Source organism: Carlito syrichta, unplaced genomic scaffold (genome assembly GCF_000164805.1).
Source record: "Carlito syrichta isolate Samal-C Ts95f unplaced genomic scaffold, Tarsius_syrichta-2.0.1 Scaffold314074, whole genome shotgun sequence".
Taxonomy (NCBI): domain Eukaryota; kingdom Metazoa; phylum Chordata; class Mammalia; order Primates; family Tarsiidae; genus Carlito; species Carlito syrichta.
Genome location: NW_007258170.1, coordinates 173,996 through 179,995, shown reverse-complemented (window position 1 = coordinate 179,995; position 6,000 = coordinate 173,996). Strand labels below are relative to the sequence as shown.

General features: G+C 45.7%; 1 protein-coding gene across 1 annotated transcript in view; it reads left to right on the top strand.

Moving 5' to 3' along the window:
• Window positions 1–6,000, top strand: part of LOC103273512 (E3 ubiquitin-protein ligase HECW2) — a 54,894-nt gene that overhangs the window by 21,862 nt on the left and 27,032 nt on the right. The window lies entirely within an intron of this gene.

The window sequence follows — 6,000 nt, the reverse complement described above, 5'->3', positions numbered from 1 at the left end:
GCACTCCAGTCTGGGCGACAGAGTGAGACTCCAACTCAAAAAATAAAAAAATAAAAAAAGAGGAGACATGACAATTAAACATCCTGTCGTTTAATAGGGTCATGGAACAGAAAAGGGACAGCAGGCAAAAACTAGGGAAAACTGGATAAAGTCTGTATAAAGTTGGTAATAATGTATAATATTGGCTCATTATCATAACAAATGGGCTATATGAATAGGAAGTCTTGATAAGAAGAAAACCATGTGTGGGTGTCTCTAAGAACTCTACCATCTTTGCCACTCTTGTGTAAATAAAAAAACTATCCTAAAATAGTTTATTAAAAGAAAACCTGTAGTCAGGATTGGGAGACTCAAGAAGTGTTTTCCTGAACAACCCTTCTTTTCTTATTGTCTGATGAGTGACTGCCACCAGGGTGAGTTTTGGTCTGTGAATACTCCGTGTGTATTTAAGGTTGGTAAAGAAGTAAGCACACAGATGCATTAATTCCATGGCAAGTCCAATTCAGTCAGAGCATTGGTATACAGGTGTGTTGTCCTGTCAACTTGACATTATCTAGGAGGGAATGACACTTTCCAATTCTTATTGGTGTCATAATCAGTTCTTTGTTTACAGTAGATTGGCTAAGGCATAAAGAAAAGTGGACTTACTTTTAAGAATAATGCATCTACCCATGCTCCAGAAAGGTGTGGATGAGCAGATTCATAGGGACTTCAGCCCTGCTGCTAGCTGAAACATGATATGTGGAATGTTCCTGGAATAAAAGAGCAGAATAAGAAAATGATGAGGAATTTTATAGTCAGAAATTTACAAAAAGGCTACAAATTCCACATGAGGTGCAATTAATCCCAGAATATTGGAGGTGCACATATTCAATTTAAAAATAACCCTAGAGCCTAGTCATGCAATACATTACTAGGTGACAGCAATGATTAGTTCTCAGTAAAACCACACTTTGTGTTCTGCTTCTGCATTTTATCAGAGTAAATGGTTTTCAAGCAGCATCTTGTGATGAATGACTTAATTTGGTTAGAGCTGGAGGTTTTGTTCTAGTCTTAAAATTTCCATCCAACTTGGTGATCTGCCTTCACGAAACTGTGGGGAGGGGAGGTCCAGGGCAGGTAGGGGGAACCAAGACATCCTGGCTGGTGCATGTAGTGGTGCCTGCTTCTACCAAGCGCCAGGCTACCAAGAAGCAGCTCCTCTGGGGTCAAGGACAGAGAAATACTGCCCAGTCCCCAGCATGTCATTTCCTTTAGAATGAAAGTCCTAGCAACTAGAGCTTACATGATGTCTGATGTGAGCTGGGTTAGACATGATGTTCTGACAAGGTGTGGGGCCACTAACTCCTTAGCACTCACAACAGTCAAGGAATGACGGCCTGGTGAGGGGGGGGGGGCATAGACCCTGGGATAACCTGTAAAAGTCACCTTTCTTTAAGCAAGAATGAGCTCATTGTGTGCAAGGTGTCATCTATAGGACTTCAGTCACCTGTCCTGCAGAGCCACACTTGGACTCCGGGGAGATGGGCCAGCAGGGTCAGTGTGGGCTTAGGAACCTTCCAGAACATTGATCTCCTTCATAACCTCTCCCCAGAGACAGACATGTGGAGCAACTAGGGAGGATGGTGTTCCACATCGGTTCCCACCATTTCTCTTAGAAGGTAGCCAGCCCATTTCCACAGATGACTGGCCACTTCCTCACCAGGAGCTGCTTGGGGTCCTGAGCTTGACCAGTCATTTCTCAGAAATCTATGAAGCTTCAAGCCAAACTTGATGGCTGCTTGTTTTCTTCCAAAACAGAACCACTTGTAGGAGAATCTAGATAACCCAGACCCGGCTGGAGAAGGTGCATCTGCATCTAGGCTTGACTCAGTACACTGCTTGGGACACCTTGCTGATTTTGTCACGATTGCACATTTGCCGGCCCTGCCCCTGCAGTGGCTTGGATCTGTCCTCACTGCTGTAAACACTGGCAGTGGGTCAGAAAGGGTGAGGGCCATGGAGCCTGTCAAAAGGGCGAGGGCCACGGTGCTGGAACCATCTCTACGAGATGACCGTGGCCTCTCGGGGGCTGGCATTTTCTTTCATTTGATGATCTAATTTGTTGGAATACTTTGTTTTCAGAAATTCATAGTTGAAAATAACAAATGGGAGGATAAAATCCATTATTTTAACAAATGCTGAGTGTCACTAGCGACTCCAGTGGAATGCTACCTGACCACGTGCAGATGTCTCAAGCACCCCCAGTTCCCGGGGCTGCACCACACCCGGCCTACCAAGACAGCTGTGCCTACCAGCAGTGCCCCGGACACAGCTGTTGTGTGGACACACACCCGTTGTCCAGGGCTTCTGTATCTCCATGCCAAGCCTGTGGTTGTAGAGCCAGCCTAGCTGGCAAAACAGGAATGTGACAAAGCAGCCCTGTGATGTGAGTCATAGTCACTATTTATATGGACAAGGTTGCCAGGACATTACCAGAAGTGCTGTGTGGCATCCCTGCAGCCACACGCCCTTCTGAATTCACAGGGCATATGTCTAAGTTGTGATTGCCACCCTTTGAAGGCAGGCTGTTCTCAGTACTGGGTTATAACCACATCCAGGGGTAAAGACTATTTGTAGAGCTAAAAAAAAAAAACTGCAGATAAAAACCTGACCAGGTGAAGCCACATTTCCTTCTAGCTTTGTTCTCTCTTGGGGAAAAGAGTCTTCCTTTTCATTGTAACTCCTCAGGGAGCACCCATCTCCTCTTCAGCAGTTTCCTGTTATCATAAAAAAAAAGGGGGGGACTAATCCGTGAGGTCCATCTTTGTTTTAACAGACTTTACTGTACACACCACACTTTCTAAGCATCATTTACTCGTGTGATTTCTGACAGTGGTTCCACATTGAGTCACCTTTTAGGGATTGACATATCCTGCCCATGTCATTGAATTAATATCCACTCGAAGGCAGACTTGTGCAGGTTCATTCACTTGCCAGATGCAGAATGATCACATAACAGTAACGATGTTGGTCTTATCTAGAAAGCATTATAGAACTCCCCTGATTGATCTGACAGTGTCTATCAGGTCCTTACCATGTATGCGGCTAGGGCCTTCAGATGTGAGCCATAAGAGGCCCTGCCCCAGCCCTCAGGTGGGCCCAGTCAGGTGTGTGTGGGAAGGCAGACATGTAAACAGATGGTCATGATGCTCTCGGGGACGTGCAGTTGTATGGACACACTCAGAATCAAAACTTAACGAAAGCCTGCTGCTTCTCACTGAATGTAGCAGTCTGATTTTAAGCAGGTAAAATCCCATTTTTCATGCACCAGTGTGGTCTCTGTGTAAGTAAGCTGACTCGTGAACTGTTTGCCTCCTGCTTTGACCACCGTGGTCCTACCCACCGGGTGCCTAGGTCATGTCCAGCCTGGCAGAGCCATGACCCCAGCAGCTGGGGACTCATGGGCGTCTCACACATGGTAGATGTGGCCACTCCAGGGGCTGCACACATCCAGGCTGCTGGAGTCATGTGGTCCTTCCTGGGAGAGATGTTCACAGAAGAAGAGGATTAACAGTGAGCAGATATTTTAGTAATGCAGTGTTTTCCACCTATTTTCTTCTGCAACAAGGGTTGTGAGATCTTCTCCGTGAAGGGCTGGATAGTAAATATTTAGGCTTCACCAGCCCTTCTCTGTGGTACCTTCTCTAGCTGCCCTTGTAGCAGGAAGCGCCTCAGACAAGGCAGAAAAGCAGGCACAGCTGCGTCCTAATCAAAGGTGATTCACAAAACCAGAGGGGGGGTCAATGTGGCCCATCGGCGTGCTTGCAGCTGCTCCCCTCCCCCAGAGTAGGCTATGTATTTCAGTCTTGGCAAACACTTAGTTTCCTGAAGAGCAGGCCGTAAGTGCTCAGCCTGGGGTTGGGACACCTGTCTCCAGGCCTCAAGGCTGACTCTTCACAACCTTCATCTGATCAAGTGACTTCCCCCAGCCTTAGTCTTTCCCTCAAGAAGAAGGGATTGGACACGACTCTAAGATGCCTTGATCCCTGGCATTCTCTGTTTCTGGGAGGACCTCGGAGACTGTCTCCCAGAGTTAAATTCTATAGAGAAAGTGTAGGCTGTTATTGGATTTTCAGAAGATTTGGCTCCAGGCAGACGGGAAGAGACCCTGGTTACAGTGGACAGAGGGACAGTTTGAGTGACTTTAGCTGGTGAGAAGCTTCTTATTAGACTACAGAGTCAAGAGGTTGCACCGAAGGTAGAGTGATTCTAACCTGCATTAGAGTAAAGAAATGTCCTGAATTCCCAAGCCCCTGTGGCCGAGGCCACACCACCCTGGTAGCAGCAAGGACTGCCATCAGATGCCCCACTCTGCCTGAGAGAAGGTTGAAGGAAGTGGACATGCCCAGGAGTGGGGAAGGGACAGGAGGGGCAGGGACCAGAGACACGGAAACTGCTGGACTTGGGGTTCCTATAGAAATGGCTTTCCAAAAGCTGTATATCTGTCGGCTCTAGATTCATATTCAAATCATCATCGGGCCACAGACCCCTGTTGAGAGAAAGCCTCTGAATATGTTGAGGACCTTTCTCATTCTTGGTGGCCGGAGAGGCCAGAAATAGCTCGGTAGGAGGAGGCTATGGAGGCAGTCAGTGTACCCTCTTGGGATTCTCAGGGTCCCCTGAGTGTCACCTCCTGCAGCAGTCCCCAGCCTTTTTTGCATCAGGGGCCAGTTTTATGGAAGACAGTTTCTTCATGAACCAGTAGAGGGAAGGGGATGGTTTCAGGATGAAACCCGCCTCTTTTCCAAATGCCTTCCTTGGGGAGCACTAGGCACTTTATTTCTACTATTATATTGTAATGTATACATTTCTATTATTACATTTTATTATATAATGAAATAATCACACAACTCACCATTTAAAAAAGATGCAGACAGAAGTGGTAAATAAAATAATGGGCAGGCTATGCACAGACTAAAATAACTGTCGGATTCTGACTTAAAGCTTGCCACCAGATGCAGCTGTACAATTGAGGTACATCAACTCACTTGCCACTCTCTGATAAGATTTTGGTGTGAGTCTGCAGGCAATTGATTTATTGTGGTTTCTGTGCAGTCAAATCTCATTCCTAATGTAAATCTGTATTTTGCAGTCGCTCCCTAGCACTAGCATCACTGCCTCAGCTCCTTCTCAGATCATCAGACATTAGATTCTCACAAGGAACAGGCAACCTAGATTCCTCACATGCGCAGTTCGCAATCGGTTTCGTGCTTCCATGAGAATCGAATCCTGCTGCTAATCTGACAAGAGGTGGAGCTCAGACAGGAATGCAAAGATGGGGATACAGATGAAGTTCATCTCCTGCTGTGCGGCCTGGTTTTTAACTGCTGTGCAGTACATGGCCCAGGGGTTGGGGACCCTTGATCTGCCAGTCCTGGGAAACCTGTCAGCATGTCCTATTCAGCTGGTTTCCCACCAGCCCAGAAGAGGGTATGCTGCATCAGTGCCACTGTGCTGTGGGAAATGATTGTAGCTACCACTAAGACTGACATTTTTATTTCAATATTCATGTATTTCTTTTCACCTATATTGGAAAACAATAGAGCTAGCAAGTCAAAGCTTCATAAATATTGTATGAGACAAGGTTACATCAAAAAGACAAATAGATTTAAAGTTGATTTAAAGAAAAATATTAAATAAATAGTAATAATATACTTAAATATGACAAAAATTGAGAAAGTGGTATGTGAATAGTTGATGTCCATTCTGTGTAAATTCTCTGAAATCCTCAAGGAATACATGGAAAAGCCGTTTTTATTTTTCCTCCTAGTATCCCAGCCACTTCACATTCAAAAGGTAGGGGGAGAGAAGATAGAGTGAGAAAAAAAAGAAAAAGAAGAAGGGTCTTCTGGCCTCCCGCCCCCACTTCTCCGCTGCTATCAGTCCCTCTTCTGTCCCCTGTTTTTAATCCACATGTGTACTTTTTATCATAGAGTTGGGGGTTTTATACTTTTCTTA